The sequence below is a fragment of the Nicotiana tabacum genome, chromosome 14, assembly GCF_000715075.1.
Source record: "Nicotiana tabacum cultivar K326 chromosome 14, ASM71507v2, whole genome shotgun sequence".
Classification (NCBI taxonomy): Eukaryota; Viridiplantae; Streptophyta; class Magnoliopsida; order Solanales; family Solanaceae; genus Nicotiana; species Nicotiana tabacum.
Genome location: NC_134093.1, coordinates 79,399,336 through 79,417,964, shown reverse-complemented (window position 1 = coordinate 79,417,964; position 18,629 = coordinate 79,399,336).

The following is an 18,629-nucleotide window of genomic DNA, read 5'->3' as shown; positions in this document are numbered from 1 at the left end:
AATGTTCTAATTGTATATGGTGCAAACTGTTGTTTCCCATGGGCATACCACATATATTTGTTTAAAAAATTATTATTCAAGGGTTGACTGAGTTGGCTAGGTGAGTGGTTTCCCACAAGGGAAACCTAGGATCGATTTCCCACACCAGCAGCCTCCTCGGTCAGAGCTTATGGCACCGGATTTGCCTAGTACGGTTTATATCTCCTGTGTGATTTGTGAGCTATTGCACAATGAGCAGGTTACCCTGTGCGCGTCAGAAGGGTAGCGACTATCGGTTTCCTAAGAATTTTTCAAAAAAAAAAAACTAATAAACTTTACTCATCAAGGTGGCTTTACTATTATAATGAGTAAAGTTTTGTGACTTTAGTATTGTTATAGTAGTATTGTTGTAGAGGTAAAGTTGAGTGACATATTTTTGTGACTGCTATTATCAGAGGTGGACCTACATGGTGGCTTGAGGGGTCACCGAAACCCGTTAGCCTCGACAAAAACCATATATATATATATATAGTTGTATATACATCAAGGACCCCATAAATAATCTTGATGTGCCCCTCAAACACAAAAGATGGGTGGGAAAATTAACCCCCACAGAAATAATATTCACGGTATACGACTATAGTAAATGTGGATTACTAAAATACTGTAACCAACGGTAATAATAAGAGAAACAAGGACACCGAGATTTTTACGTGGAAAACCCTTCTGAATAAGGGATAAACCACGGCCCGGGAAGAGCAGCTGATTTCACTATAGCGAGAATTTTACAATTTGTAGTACCGAGTAAAATACTCCAAGACCACTAAACACTCAAAAGAAATAACTCTCTTTTGATTTTTTCACCTAACTACAATACCGCTCAAACTCTCTATTTTTTTTCTCACAGAGTATTTTACTTCTTACTCTATAAATCACTCTCTTTCTCTTTGTTTTGGTGTGATTAAAAATGAAGGTAGAGGCACCTATTTGTAGTTGAAGAATGACTATATTGATGTATGCAAGGACATCAATATTCACTTCAAAAGCTAGTTGCTCAAATTGAACTTCTAAATTGGTTGGCTTAACAAAACCAAAAAGAAGCTTCATCTTCTTTCACATGGGCCATGGGATGGACCCAATAAATCTCCCCCTCCGGTCCCATGCACCTGAAGGAGGTAACACTAGAGTTTCTAATTTGAGCGCATGCCGACAAGTTCTTTGCATAGCTCGAACTTTTCTCTTGGTACCACCTTGGTCAGCATATCCGAAGGATTCTTAGCTGTATGGATCTTCTTGACCTGCATAGATACGTCCTCTATCCTTTCTCGAATCCAGTGATATCTTACATCGATATGCTTCGTCCTTGCATGATACATGGTGTTTTTGCTTAGGTCTATTGTAATTTAACTGTCACAATAGATGACATACTCCTTTTGATGTAATCCAAGCTCTCGAAGGAACCGTTTCAGCCAAACCCTCTCCTTTCCAGCTCCAGTAGCGGCAATATACTCTACTTTAGTTGTAGAGAGTGCAACACACTTCTGCCACTTAGACTGCCATGATATAGCTCCCCCTGAAAAAATGAACAGGTATCCTATAGTAGATTTACAATTATCAGGATTACCTGCCATATCAGCATCTGTGTAGCCCTTCAAGATTGGATCTGATCTCCCAAAATTCAGGCATTCATCTGAGGTTCCTTTTAGATACCTATGTATCCACTTCACAACTTCCCAATATTCTTTTCCGGGATTATCAAGAAACCTGCTAACAGTACCGCAACATGAGCAATATCAGGTCTGGTACATACCATTGCATACATCAGGCTCCCGACGGCAAATGAATATGGAACTTTTGCCATAATTTCTTTATCTTCCTTTGTTGTAGGACACATTGTCTTGCTCAACTTCATATGACCAGCAAGGGGCGTGCTAACTGGTTTAGCACTCATCATGTTGAAGCGTTTAAGTATACATTCAATATACTTATGTTGTGAGAGCAACAACTTACTATTTGTCCTATCTCAGACAATCTCCATTCCTAGAATTTGTCATGCTGGACCCAAGTCTTTCATGTCAAATGACTTGGACAAATCTTCCTTCAACTTGGCAATCAACTTCTTGTCTTGTCCTACAATCAACATGTCATCCACATATAACAACAAGATGATAAAGTTATTGTTAGAGAATTTCTTATAGTATACACATGGATCTGAAAAAGTCTTTGTGTATGTTTGACTTCTCATGAATGAGTCAAACTTTTTGTACCACTGCCTAGGCGCTTCTTTCAGCCCATAAAGGCTCTTTTTCAACTTGTACACCATGTGTTCCTTCGCCTTTACTTCAAAACCTTCTGGCTTCTCCATATAGACCTCTTCTTCCAAATCTCTATGCAGAAATGCAGATTTCACGTCCAACTGCTCCACTTCAAGATCTACGCTAGCTGCCAAGCTCAATATTGTTCGAATATAAGTCATTTTGACAGCATGTGAGAAAATTTCATCAAAATCAATACCTTTCTTCTATTCGAAACCTTTTACCACCAATCGAGCTTTGTGTCTGACCAGCTTCCCGTTTCCATCTTTCTTGAGCTTAAAGACCCACTTGCACTTGAGCAGTCTTTTGCCTTTTGGAAGTTCAACCAGTTCGTACGTATCATTCTTCTGTAAAGAATTCATCTCTTCTTGCATGGCTTCCATCTACTGGATTTGTTCCGGATGAGATAGCACCTCCTTGAAATTCTCTGGCTCCCCCTCATCAGTGACTAGGATATATTCTGAAGAAGGATACCTTGTGGACTCTACCTTCTCTCTTTCAGATCTTCTCAAAGGTTGTTATCCTTCTTGTTGTTGTTGCTCTCCTTCTTCCTCTTGTGGACTAGGGTACTCCCCCTACTCAACAACCTCTTCATCTACACCTTCCGTGTGCCATTCTTCACCTGCTTCAGGGACAAAAGAAAATACCATTGACTGGGTTCAAGGGAGCTTTGGAATGCACAAGAAAACACTTAATATGACCCTCAACCACTCATTTCAAGAAATACCATCTTAGACATTTGTGGACCCACCTAATTCAAGTGGAAAAACTACAGGATCTATACAACTGGGGAGAGGTGAAGTAAGTCCAGAGGTACAAACAAGACTAAGACTTGATGATCAAAGAGTTAATTCAATGCCAACACAGGTTAATACAGAGGTATCGAGGAAGGCTTTGGACAACAACAAAACCGGGGAACTAGTAGCCAACGTTGAAGGTGCAATGGTAATATTACCAAACAGAGAGCAGGTAGGGTCAGCCATAATTCGTAGGGAGTCAGCAGCAATTGATACACTGCATATGGCAATTGTATCAGCCACTGGATCACCAATGAAGATTCAAATCAATATACCACTGTAATCTCTTGCTCAAATTACGCATGACATTATTGCACACAAGGAACTGTCTTTGGAAATTTATAAAGCCTTGGGCACTAATGAACAACTAGAAGATGAAGGTGTTGATGAATCTACAGCTGGGAATTTCAAGTCTGTTGCAAGGGAAGGAGATTTGTCACCTAGGACTGCAGCTAAACATGGTAAGAAAGGAAGGAAGCAAACTCATCACAAGGAACAACAACCTCCTACAAGAATACCCCAAGAGGGCAGCCTCCACCACTAGATGATGATTAAGACACTCATATGGAACATAAGGTCTGTTAAAACTCAGCAGGCCTTTTAGAGAGTTATCAACATGCAAAGGGAAAATGGTTTTTTCATTATAGCACTCATGGAACCTTTCCAAACACAGAGGCTTATTCAGAACTATAGGAGGAGACTAGGTATGGAAACAACAATATCTAATATCAATGGCAAGATATGGCTATTTCTTGATGCTGTGGTCCAGTGGGATGTGGTGATTGACACTGACCAGCAACTTACTATCATGGTTTATCATCAAAATATTGAGAAGCACATCATGATGACCTTTGTATATGCAAAGTATTCATCCCTGGAAAGATTAGAATTGTAGGATAATCTATACTACCTTGCTAGAGACATGGAATTACCTTGGGTGGTTGGAGGGGACTTTAATGTGATTTTTTATGAAGAAGAGAAGATTGGTGGACTGCCAGTTTACCCTCTAGAACATGAAGATTTTTCCTTTTGTGTAAACTCTTGTGGGCTATTTGACATGGGGTACACAGGAAATCCATTCACATGGTGGAATGGGAGACCAAACTCAGTATGCATATTCAAAAGATTGGACAGAATTTTTGTCAATGTGCCATTCCAAACTTTATTCCCTAGTACAGAAGTGGAGCACCACATCAGAATAGGTTCTGACTAGGCACCACTACTTATGAGTTGTGGTGAGCAGACCACTCAAATTGCCAAACCTTTCATTTTTCCAAATTTCTTGACAAAACATACCTTTTTTATGGAGGTAGTTAGACATAATTTGCTGGCTGATTTCACAGGTAACCCATTCTTGATGTTCAAACAGAAACTAAAAAGAGTTAAGATTGCTCTTTCAAAATGGAGCAAGCTCACTTATGGGGATATCTTTAAACAACTGGGTTTAAGAGAAGATGTGGTCAAAGTAAAGGAAATGCTATTTGAAGAAGAACCAACAATAGAGAATAGAATTGTACTTCAGAAAGCACAATCTGAATTAAAGAGATATCTGAGCATAGAGGAGCAGTATTGGAAACAAAAAGATGGAATGTCCTAGTTTGCAGAAGAAGACAGAAATACAAGATATTTCCACAACCATGTCAATGGTAAAAGGCAAAAGCTCCAACTTAAGAGAATCCAGAATCATGACGGTACTTGGATTGAGTCACAAGATCAGCTAGCTGATGCAGCAGTAGAATTTTTCCATAAGCAGTTTATACAAGAAGATGACCCTACATGCTCTGAGCATTTAAACAATGTACCTCCAATGGTGTCTAGTGATCAGAACTTAGAGCTGTGTAGAATTCCTACAATTGAGGAGGTAAATGCAGCATTATTTGTAATGAGTGGTGAGAGTGCAAGTGGTCCAGATGGTTTCACTGGTATTTTCTTTCAAAAATGTTGGGATATAATTGGGGAAGATATACATGAGATGCTGAAACTGCTTTATGGAGGAAGTCCTTTGCCTAAGTCTATAACCCACACAAACCTTGTCTTACTGCCAAAAACACTACAGGTTCAAACATTCACCGATCTTAGACCTATAATCTTAAGCAATTTTATAAATAAACTGATATATAGAGTTGTTCATGATAGGCTGAAAAAAATACTACATTCTTTGATATCTTTTAACCAGTCAGGATTTGTCAAGGGAAGAAGTATATTTGAAAACATCTTATTAACTCGGGAGATTGTTACTGACATAAGGTTAAGGGGAAAACCTGCCAATATAGTTATCAAACTTGACATGGCAAAGGCATATGATAGGGTCTCTTGGAAGTATTTAATGCATGTTTTGAGAAAAATAGGATTTGCAGAATGCTTCATCAACATGGTGTGGAATCTACTATCCAACAACTGGTATTCTGTTCTGATTAATGGTCAAGCTACAGGTTTCTTTCACTCAATAAGAGGTGTCAAGCAAGGGGATCCTCTCTCCCCAGCCCTGTTTATACTCTCTGCAGAGGTACTGACTAGGTCTTTAAATAAGCTATTTGAAGACCAGATATTCAAGGGCTTTGGCATACCCAAGTGGACTAATCCATTGAATCATTTAACCTACGCAGACGACACTATAATCTTTGCTTCAGCTGATCCATACTTCTTATAGAAGATTGTAGAAGTCTTGTACAAGTACGAGCACACTTCTGGCCAAATAATCAATAAGACAAAGAGTTCCTTTTATATGCACTCTACCGTGTCTGCAAGATTATTCAACTCTGTAAGTGCTATTACTGGATTCTCGGGTGAGTTTCTATTCACTTATCTTGGCAGTCCAATATTCTACAAAAGAAGAAGGAAGGATTTTTACAATGGCTTGATTAAAAGTGTGAAGGCAAAGATACACTCTTGGAAAGGGAAGTTACTGTCCTATGGGAAAAAGCTACTTTAATCACTAGTGTCCTACAAAACATTCCTACACACATCCTTTCTATCCTTGATCGACCTAACAATGTACTTGAACACCTTCATAAAACCTTTGCTAGGTTCTTCTGGAGTAACAAGGATGAAGGTAGAAGTAGACATTGGACCAAATGGCAAAGTCTTTTCCTACCAAAGGAAGAGGGAGGGGGGGAGGGGTAGGTTTTAGATCTCTGCATGATGTCTCTAGAGCTTTATTTGGCAAGTTGTGGTGGAAGTTTAGGACATTGAAGTCCTTATGATCTAATTTCATGTGGAACAAATACTGTAAAAAGGAGCTGCCAACAATGGTCAAATTTAGAGGGGGGCCTCATGTATGGAGGAAAATGTTAGAGGCAAGAGAAGAGGTGGAGCATAAAATATTATGGGAAATGAAAAGGGGATCAACTAACGTTTGACATGAGAATTGGACTGGACTAGGAGCTTTGTACCATGTAGTTCCAAGAGACTACCCAATAAATGAAGATATGCAGGAAGAAGCTGACTTGAGAGTGGATGATGCCTGGGATGAGCAATTCCTGGATCAGTCTTTTCCTATAGACATTGCTCAACATATCAACATGAAGTTCTATTTGACACTAGTGATGATGGCTTGGATTTTCCTAGATAAATGCCTACACCTTCAGGAATTTTTTCTGTTAGTAGTGCTTGGAAAAATTTGAGGCATACAACACCTACTAATCCTGATTACAGCAAGATGTGGATTCAAGGTTTACCATTTAAAATCTCCTTCTTTCTATGGAGATTGTGGAATGGGAAGATTTCCACTGATGACTTATGGAGGAGAGGTGGGTATGTGATAGTGTCCAAGTGATGGTGCTGCTCACAACCACAAAAAGACTCATTCCAGCATTTGTTCTTAACGAGTGAAACTGAAAACAAGGTATGGAAGACTTTCCTTCAGGCAACAGAGTTGGTAGTAAATCTGATACAGGTTTATTAAGTAATAAGAGAATGGTGGAATGCACAATTTTGTCCTAAACTAAAGCCATTATTTCAAGCAGTTCCAGCAGTGATCACATGAAAACTTTGGAAGACGAGAAATACAATAAAATATGGAGGTAAAATATCCTACAATAGGGTGCTTCATGAGGTGAACAAGACACTACATTACTAGCTAGCAAGAGTGAGGTATCCATGGCTGTCAGGCATCCCACTTTTATGGCCAGAACTGATCAGATTCTTGGAGGGTTAAAAGCCATATGTTGTGACCAAGAAAGTGACATGGCGGCTTTCTTATGAAAGGTGGTTCAAATGCAACACAGATGGTGCATCAAGAGGTAATCCTGGACTAAGCTCATATGGCTTTTGTGTGCGAGATCATGTGGGTGATTTGGTTTTTGCTAAGGCAAGTGAAATAGGAGAGGCAACAAATATAGTGGCAGAAGCAAAGGCTATTTGTGAGGGGTTAGAATACTGTGTTGAATGGCAATTACATTCACTGATTATGTAGAGTAATTCCTTGGTGATGCGGAAGATTATTTGTGGGGAATGAGAAACTCCATGGTGTATAAGTGCTGAAGTGAGGAAGCTCAAGCAGATAAAGAACAGCTACAACATTCTCTTTCAGCATGTACTAAGGGAAGGGAACACTGTTGCAGATTTTCTTACTAACCTAGCTTTGTCTTTTGGAGGTACACTCACATTTCAGTCGTTTCATGAATTGCCAATTGCAACAAAAAAACTGATCAACATGGACAAATCACAAATTTCTAACCTTTGGATTAGGATTGCAAAGAGAAGAGAACCAGATCGATGATCAAAACATATAATGCTTTTCCTCTCGTTGATTCATATTACTGCATTCCTAACAGGCAAGACAAGCATTTTAAGCAAAGCAGGCAAGACAACCACAACACTATACACTCCAGCACCACCAAATGCAACAGGCAATCAATATTCCTAAACCAGTCACCCACCAATTTCCCACAACTCTAGCTTCTTCAACAACATGTCATCATAAGCATACAACTGCTGCAACCTATGACCAACATCCTGCTCTTACCCTCATGTCTAAATCAAATTGTTATTAGGATTGTTTGCTGCCTTTGCATGCGAAATACCATAGGCATTTCTTTGTAAGGTGTAGCTGATTGGTTGGTTATAGCTGCCTTACTCAAACCCATAACAATGTATTTCAGCTTATGCTTCTTCATTGCTACTGGGCTTACATACCCCAGACATTTCTTTGTAGGGTATAGCTGATTGATTAGATATAGGTACTTTTGAGCCAACCAATAACTATGTATTGGAGCTACTGCTTCTTCATTGCTACTGAGCTTACATCCACCTCATGACCTTCAATATAACAAGTAGCCTACATTCACACAGTTGCTTTTGCTGCTATGCTTAGGGTGGTATTGCATGGTTGTGTGCTATCTCATTACTTTCCAGTGGTATTAGCATGACTTCATTCTCATTCTGGGGGTAGTTTGACGACATACAACAATAATATACAAACCTAGAAGCAACCAAAGCCCTCTTACCTCACTTACAGATAAAGCTTCTTCAATGCTCCCAGAACACATAAGAACTTGGGAGCACAAACTCACTTTCTAACTTGTTTGCTACATTTTGTAGGTTCCTAAGATAGGTTCAACTAACTGTGGCAATGGCATGGACTGATCTTATAAAAATACATCAATAGAACATCAATTCACAACACACTCAATCTGTACTATTTTTGCACATCAACTACTGCTGGTTCCAGTGTTAAGCACAGACTGTTGATGCATCTGGAATTGCAATTAATGCAAAGAATTATAGCAACAGGAACCACCAGTGAATTTGGCCCTGCAGTACCAGTGCCTGGTTCCAGTCCAATTAGCTTAATATATTGGGTTCCTTAGCACTGAATCCTTTATGTATGGAAATGTATCAGTTCTCAGTGGTATTAGTATTTCGTAATACTCAATCTGATATTGCTGCATCATTAAATAGAAAGTTACAATTCAACCTACCCACTGTTGGTTTCTACTGCTCCAGTTCTGCTGCCACAACACATTGATCCTTGAACCTGGGGACTGATTCATTATCATGTTCCAAAGATAGGCTTAGCTAACTAAACCAACGGCAAGGAGTGATCTTTTACATATAAATTAACAGAACATTTCACAACAATCTCAATTTGGAATTATCGCAATGGCAACCCCCAGTACATGTTGGTTTCTACAGCACCAAAACATAATGATTCAAAATATCAAGCAGAACTACTTTGTGCATATCAACTATTGTTGGTGCGATTGTGATCCTTACGTTTTCTGGAATTACTTGGGTTGTCATTACACAAATTGAGCATCTTCTATTAGGGATACTGACTATACTGGAATCTTTGGACTATATCTCATGTATGCAGATTTCAACACTCAGTGGTATTAGCATTTTATAATGCTCAATCTGTGATTACTGCATCACCATATGGGAAGATACAATTCAAGTTCCACAGCTATTCTTTTCATCTGATCCACTGCTACAATGTTGCTTCCACTACATCAAAATCACATGTGATCTACTAACAATGAATGCACAGGACAACTTAGTCCAGTACAACAACTATCTAGAGTTGTGACATTTCCCAGTCGTAGCCTCATCAATACTACTTATTCTAGCAAAGAAGTATCAAATGCTTTTGTTCTGTATCAAAACTATTGCTGGAATTCTACAGTCCCAAAGTGAAGATTTTCGAACTGCTTTGCTGTACATCGTGTGTATTTATACATACCCACTCCTTTGGATTGCAACAAATAGCGCCTGGTGAGAGCATTGTGGGTGCTACAAGGAATTATTTGCAACTGGTATGTGAATTCATTATTGTCGGTAACAATTGGATGTTTCAAATTTGTAGCTTAATATTTTTTATTTATATTTATGCTACTACTACATTGTATTTGGTATTAATAGCAATTGGCTTTCTTTGTTTCATTATTTTTCTTCTACTTGAACATTGTGTAATTTTGCCCAAGTTTGGGGCTTATTATATAGATATATCAGCTACTAGGGGAATAACCTAGTAGAATATTTGCTTTAAAAAACGTCTGAATCTTATCAAATCAAATCCAAACTAAACCCGAACTAACCATCCCCGCAAGTTATAAAACAGTAAAAACATATACTGGGAGTCTTAATTAGGGAAATGAGGATCGAAAAAGTAAAACAACCGGTCAGATCGTTACAATCTTCATGTCCTATGAGTTAACCAAATGAATGCAACAAAAATAAACTACAAGATATAGAATTTTTCACTTGAGATGCCATAGAAATTCAACAACTTGAACTTAACTATTTACAATATCATGCACAATTATAAAGTAACTGCGAGCACAATGCTTCTAAAAGCACTGACCTTGGATTGTATTCAGGCCAGACTGCTTCTGACTTCCATGATAAGAAAGGACAATATAAAAAGTAACTCTCACCTATCTTCAACTGGAAAACTCACTAACTCATATTTTCCACGGTCCTCCGAATGCTATGTTGCTTTTGCGCTATTACAGCAAGAGTGAATCCAGGTACTTTTACGCTACGAAACATTCCTCCATGTAACTGCAATAACAACCATAAGTTCAACCAAATAAATATTGGGCAAACCTGACTGAAATATCCAACAAATATAAACTTATAATATCATGATCTCACTTATAATATCAAAAAGTGAACAACTTCAGCCCATACCAAAATTAGAAAAGAAGAGAAAGACTTTTTACATCTAAAATCACAACTCGGTCTATGTAGTATAATTTTTTAAAACAGAATTTAAGAATTTAAAGAATTATACTTCAACTAACTCAACCCGGGCTCAATAAATTAGGAAGTAAAAAGAGCATGTTCAAATAAAATTAAAGACAATAATAAGTGGCAGCTTACAATAATAAGTTTTCTTGCTACCTTAGGCGCGCGGATTTATACCAAGTTTTCCTCAACCTCAATAGTCTCCCTCGGTTTCATTCAACATGGAATAGAATAATACAACTTTGAATCACATGCATGCATGAATCAATTCCAACATATATAAGTAAGAGATCCGCAAGTGCAGGTTATAAAACTAATACTACAACAATTCTCTAAGTCTGGCAAATTGGGGTACCAATGAAAAGTTAGGCACATGGGGCTGTTTAAAAAGCACTAAATTGCAAATATTTGTATTTCAGGAAAATGACTAAATTAGACTTGATTTCTTTTATAAAGAAAAGGTAGCACAAAATAAAATGTTCTATAACACAACACAAGAATCTCAACAATTTCTTGAGCGTTGAAATTTTCATCCTTGTGAAATTCCAAAAATCATGGATAGAAGGTTTTGGTTCAAACAATTTGTTGAAGATTGAAATTTTCGATTTTCACGAAACCAATACAAGAATTCATCAGAGTATAACTAAGTCCAGAAACTTTATGATCTTCAGATTTTAGATACGATAGTCCAATGATAAAGGATGAAAAATGCATGTTTTTGAGTACGTTTGCTTATTATTTCTTACGTGAGTTGTGAGAAATCACATGATTCTTAAAGTCAAAATATGCTCATTACGCGTGTCTTATGTGTAGGAACGATTGCACGAAAAAGGATCAAATGGGAAAAAAAATTATTGAAAAAATAGCTGAAGAGAAAAGTCCCAGACAACGAAGAAAGGTTCATTTCGCCAGACCGGGACCGGAGCAGAAGAAATCAGCAACTGGAAGCCCTTCTCCAATCCAAAATAGGAGAAGTTAAATTAGCCCTAACTCAACCCTAAATCATATAAATATAATAGTTAGCACTTTTTGAAGGAGCGAAGACTTTGGGGAGACAAGAACACGCTTGGAGCAAGGAGAAGGATTCAACTTCACGTTGTTTTCCTCTTTCTTCCCATTTTCCATTACTATGAATTCTAGTGGTGTATTTGTGCATACTAGCATGAGTAGCTAATTTCTTATCTAGGGTTTTGATGGAACCTTTTGGAGGATAAACTCTTATTACGTTTTTATATAATTGAGCCTTTGAATTTCTGTACTTGTTCAACTACGTGATTATTATTGTAAATTGAATGGCCATCAATTTACTGTGCCTATTTAGTGTGTATTGCTCAGAAAATAGTATATATTTAGGTAGTTGTTGAATAACATCACTCCTAACGTATGTGAAGAATCAATACGGAGGGTTTAAAGGTGGATTTAGGAATAACGAAACCTTAGTGTGATCTTAGTGAGCGGTGAATTAACGACAACTAGCGTAGTTCGAGAGAATACGTCTAGTAAATTGTAATAGTTACTCGGAAGAGAATTACAGTACCTGAAGTGCTCACGACCGGTAGAGAATACTTAGACGAATTTATAGGAGACGTATCGGTGAGGATTCCGACAATTAGAGAAATCATAACCCTAGACCTTTCCAATCTTGTCTTCAACCCTTAATATCTTTAGTTGATAGTTTTACTGCTTTAATATTTATTAGTTAATTAGTTAGAAATAAAAATCACAATCTTTATAACTAGAAAATTATTTGAACTTATATTTCTTAGCAATATTGAATAGTTGTAACTAAGCCTTAGTTCTCCGTGGGATTTGACTCCGGACTTTTAGGTTGGATTATATTTGCAACGACCACTTATCCCTTTTTAGACTAGAGTTGGGCGTGATCAAATTTTGGCGCCGTTGTCGGGGAACTAATGATGTAGCTATAGGTGTACATATTGCTAGGTTTCAACTTTGAACTTGTGAGAATGTACGGGAGAAAAATTTATTATTGATATTCTATTAAGTCTTTTACAATAGCCCTATTTATAACTATACACAATACACATTCTACTCCTATTTTATTTAGGACTAGGGTTATTTACATAACTATCTAACACTACTCCTCAAACCGGTACATATAAATCATATGTACCGAGTTTGTTACATATATAACTAATATGAGGACCAGTGAGGGACTTGGTAAAAATAACTGCAAGCTAATCATTCGACTTCACAAACTTTGTAGCAATATCTTCTGAAAGTATCTTTTCTCTGACGAAATGACAGTCAATATCAATGTGTTTAGTTCTCTCATGGAACACCGGATTTGATGTAATATGAAGGGCATCTTGATTATCACACACAAGTTCCATCTTGTCAATCTCACCAAATTTTAACTCTTTGAGCAAATGTTTAATCCAAACTAGCTCACATGTTGCTACAACCATTGCTCGATATTCTGTTTATGCACTAGACCAAGCAACCCGATTCTGTTTCTTGCTCTTTCAAGACACCAAATTACCTTTACTAAAATACAATATCCAGACGTAGAACGTCTATCAGAAGGTGATCCTTCCTAGTCAGCATCTGAGTATCCAACAATTTGCTCATGTATTTGATCTTCAAACAATAATCCTTTGCCTGGAGATGATTTTATATATCGAAGAATGTGGACAGTCGCATCCCAATGACTATCACATGGAGAATCCATAAGCTAACTCACCACACTCACATGAAAGGAAATGTCAGGTCTAGTCACTGTGAGGCAATTTAATTTATCAACTAGCCACCTATATCTTACAGGATCGCTAAACGGCTCCTCTATCCTTGCAGAAGTTTAGAATTCAGATCAACAGGTCTATAACCTGTCATTCCTGTCTCCTCAAGAATGTTTAAGACATACTTCCGTTGCGAGATCACAATACCCGAGCTAGAATGAGCGACCTCAATACCTAAAAAATACTTTAATCTGCCCAGATCCTTCGTTTGAAAGTACTGAAAGAGAAGTTACTTCAATTTAGTAATACCATCATGATTATTGTTGGTAAAAACAATATCATTAACATAAACCACCAGATAAATACAGAGATTTGAAATAAAATGTCGATAGAACACAAAGTGATCAGCTTCGCTACAAGTCATGCCAAACTCCTGAATAACTATGTTGAACTTACCAAACAAGGCTCAAGGAAACTACATTAGACCATAAAGGGACCGACGCAACCGACATACAAGGCCACTAGACTCCCCATGAGCAACAAAACCAGGTGGTCGCTCCATATAAACCTCTTCCTCAAGATCACAGTAAAGAAAAGTATTCTTAATGTCCATCTGATAGAGAGGCTGATCCATGTCCAATCTGCACACAATAGTGAGTGGAAACAGTCTTTGATATTATAGTACCTAACAAGAGTCGGGGTCGAATTCCACAAGAAGTTTGTAAGTGGTGTTAGGGTAAATACTTGATGAGAGTACGTGAAACAACTAAGTTGCGCTTCCAAAAAAAGTTGATTGTTTTCTAATTCTAAAATTAACACTAACAAATTTAAACTAATTAGAAGAAGCTAGAAAACGAGTAATTATTTTTGATATTTTTAATCAAATGGTAAAAAGCCTAGGGATGTAACCTTCGCTCAACTGCTAACCTACTGGGTAAATCACGTTAATGTATGTTTTGTTGATCGGGGTGTATTATATCTCTCAACTCTCAATTACCCACTCTTAAGTCCCTCTTTTTCAAGTAAGAACCAAGTCAAATAGGTATGAATCAATATTTGTAACCATTAATTTTAAAAATAATGCATAAACAAGGCTAAATAATAAATACCCAATCATAAACAAACACTAAATTTAATAAACCATAAGGTTTACATACTAGAGTTGAGTCACAACCCTAGAGAAAAGCTAGCTACTCATGCTAGGAAGTCAAGAAAACAAAGAAGAAGAATTAATTAAAGCCATAAACTAATATTAAAATGATAAAACTAATGACTTTTCACCCAAAATAGTCACAACTTTCCCAAAACAATAAAAGACAACTGCTACAGCTAATTACAATTTAAAACTTGCCCTAAAAAAGTGTTTCTCGTCTATTTATAATGCCTTAAAATTCGCTGACAAAAATGTCCTTCGGGAGGTTCTGCGGTCGCACAATTCCATGTGCGGTCCGCACTTTTCTTCTCTTCTTCAGATTGGAGGAATTCTGCAGCCACATAATTCAATCTGCGGCTGCACTTTAGCTTCTGCGGCCGGACTTTTCCATCCGCGACTGCACTTTGGCAAGGCTTCACACTTGGTCATTTTGTACCTTTTCTGAACTTTTAAAAATCTTGTCAGCGCGACCAACGTTTGCGGCCGCACAATAAAGTGTGCAGACTGAGCTTCTTCAAAATCCTTTGAAGCTTCAAGTGTCCATCCTGCGGCCGTAGGTGTATTTCTGCTGACCACACTTTCTTCTGCGGTCATAGAATTGCTTCTGTGGACTGCACTTTGGCTTGCTTTGCTCCTTCTTGCCTTTTTGAGCTGGATTACTCTTTTTTGAGTTTGATTTCTTCGTTAATGTACAATCCTCCAACATGCCTGCAATTTGCACAATTTTATTAGTTTTGGGAATAAGAATCAACAATTTCGGACTAAAACTAAAATAAGAAGGTACTAATAAGTGGTTAAAATCTACACTTATCAACTCCCCCAAACTTAAGTCTTTGCTTGTTCTCACGTAAATAGATTAGTTCCCACCTCCTCAAAGTGAAAGGTTATTTCAAAGAGTCAATTGTAAGACATTCATACTCAGTTGGGATCAACAATTATCCACAATACTCATATATTTTCAACAAGGTGACAAAACATATGTTACATGCATATAACTCTAATGTGACATTTGAGCTTCAAGAATTAACTTCACTCGTCAAGGACTCTTGTTCTATCATGTAAATCATGGTGGACTCCAAACTCTTCCTCCTCTATATTCCATTTGCCATGCTCGCTTCAAGAATTAACACACAATATCTAGAACTATGAAGGATTCACTCTTCTCTCACAAAGGAATGCCACAAGTAAAGCTTCAAGTACCATAGACTTTTCCCTCATGTAGATCTCCACTAATGTAAGCTCACTCGGTTCAATATCAAGTAGGACTTCTTTTGGGTCCTAATGAAGGTTTTTGGATTAGGGGGATATCATATGAGATAAGTGGTTACACCTTTCCATAAGCACTCCACATTTTCATTTTTTGGCTCACATTTACAAACCTTTAGAGGCATTTCTTTTTCTTTGTGGCTAGAGAGACTTCACATCACTCTTTATTGTTCATTTAAATCTTTTTCTCCCTAGATGCTCATAGTAGAGAAAGTTGTCTCTTTTTGATATCATCAACCTTCCTTCTTATTCTCTTTTTTGTATTTTTCTTTTTGTTCTTTTCTTTTCTTGCCTTCTCTTTTTATAGAGATCATTTCTTCTCTCTTTTTGGTGCCTTGATACCTTTTAGATTCCTCAACTCCCCCCCTCTCTCCAAACTTATTCCTTAAGCCACTTATTTCATAAGAGTGTTAAGGAAGATCTCCGATTTTTTGATAAGTACCTTCTTCAACCCAATTGGAGAAGTAATCAGTTAAAATCAAAAGAAACCTTACCTTATCGGGAGCCAGTGGTAGCGAACCGACTATGTCCATCCCCTATTTCATGAATGGCCACGGGGTTAATACCGAGTGCAGTAGCTCTTCCGGTTGGTACACTAACGGTGCATGGCATTGACACTTGTCGTATTACTGAACGAATACCTTAGCATCTTGTTCAATCCGAGGCGGGGCCAGTAGTATGCTGCCCTAACTAATTTTAACACCAAAAAATATATACTTGAATGATTTCCACAAATTCCTTCGTGAACCTCTCTTATGATGTAATTGGCCTCGGAGGCTCCCAAGCATCGAGCCAACAGGCCATGGAAAGACATTCTGTATAACTATCCTCCCCAAAAGCTGTAACAAGCTGCTTTGGTGCAGAGTGCCCGGGATGCCTCCGGGTCTTCGAGCAGTTTGTCATGCTCAAGGTAGTCGATGATTTCATTTCTCCAGTCCCAGACCAAGTTGGTCACATTTACTTCATAATAACCGTCCACATCTAATCCAAAGTGCATGAGCTATACGACCATACTGGAATCTGATCATTTCATTTCCATGGACGAGCCCAGATTGTCCAGTGCATCTGCTTTCACATTTTCTTCTCTTGGGATGTGGGTGATCGACCATTCCCTGAACCGTGCGAGAAGAGTTTCAACTTTCACATCATATTGTTGCATGTGTTCCTCTTTGGTGTTGAAGATTTTGATTTACTACCAGTTGAGAATCACATTTGATTTCAATGACCTCAGAGTCTAGTCCCCGAGGCAGTTCAAGTCCTGCAATCAAAGTCTCATACTCGGCTTCATTGTTAGTCAATGAAACAATTTTTATGGCCGCCCTCCCAGTTGCTCTCGAGTGCATAATTAAAACTACCCCGAGCTTAGACCCTTTCGCGTTGGAAGCTCCGTCCGTGAACAAGTTCCAAACTCCTGATGTCATTTTTGACACCATCACCGCTTCTTTGGTGCCCAAAGGCAGCATCCCGGGACTAAAATTGACCACAAAGTTGGCCAAAACTTATGATTTGATCGCATTCTTGAGTTTATACTCGATGTCAAATTCACTCATTTCGACTGTCGACTTGGCCAGTCGACCTGACAATTCAGGTCTGTGAAGGATGTTTCGCAGGGGAAAAGTTGTCACCACAGCTATTAGGGGGCATTGAAAGTAAGGCCTAAGCTTTCGAGCGACGACTACGAGAAATAAGGCCAATTTTTCGAGCTACGGATAAAGAGTTTCCGCTCTCGTTAAAATTTTGCTAACATAATAGATAGGAGATTGAGTACCTTTGACTTCCCAAACTAGAACGACAGTTACCGCCACCTCCGAGATCGCTAAGTAAATTAGTAATTGTTCACCTTCCTCCGATTTTGATAGTAACGGAGGGCTTGATAAATATCGTTTCAGGTCTTTTATGGCCTGTTGGCATTCCGAAATCCATTCGAAGTTCTTCTTCTTCTTCATTCCGAAATCCATTTTTGAGGATCGAGAAATGAATTTGCTTTGAGCGGCTAGCCTTCCCGTTAGCCTTTGGACTTCTTTCACATTTGTCAGCTGGTCTGGGATGTCCTTGATGGCTTTAATCTTGTATGGATTGACTTCGATCACCCTTTGTGACACCAGGAACCTAAAAACTTACCTGAGCTGACTCCGAACGCATACTTTTCAAGGTTAAGCTTCATGTTGTGTTTCCTTAGGATGTCAAAGGTTTCCTGGAGGTGTTTCAAATGGTCACCTGCATTGAAAGACTTAACCATCATATCATCTATGTAATCTTCCATTGTTTTCCCTATTTGCTTTTCGAACATTTTGTTCACGAGCCTCTAATAAATGGCTCTGATGTTCTTAAGCTCGAAGGGTATCACATTGTAGCAATATGTGCCAAAGTTCGTTATGAATGAGGTTTTTTCCTGATCCTCTAGGTTCATTTTGATTTGGTTGTACCTGGAATAGGCAACGAGGAAACTCATCAACTCGTGCCCAGCCGTTACATCAATCATTTGATCAATTTTTGGCAATAGGAACGAGTCTTTTGGGCACGCCTTATTCAGATCCTTATAATCTACGTACATGTAAAATTTATTATTCTTTTTTGGAACTACTACGTTAGCTAGCCAGTCGGGATACCTTACCTTTCATATTAAACCGATATCAAGTAATCGAGTTACCTTTTCTTTAACAAACTTATTTTTGACCTCGGCGATAGGGGGCTTCTTTTTCCTTACCAGAGGGATGCTGGGGCTAGGTTT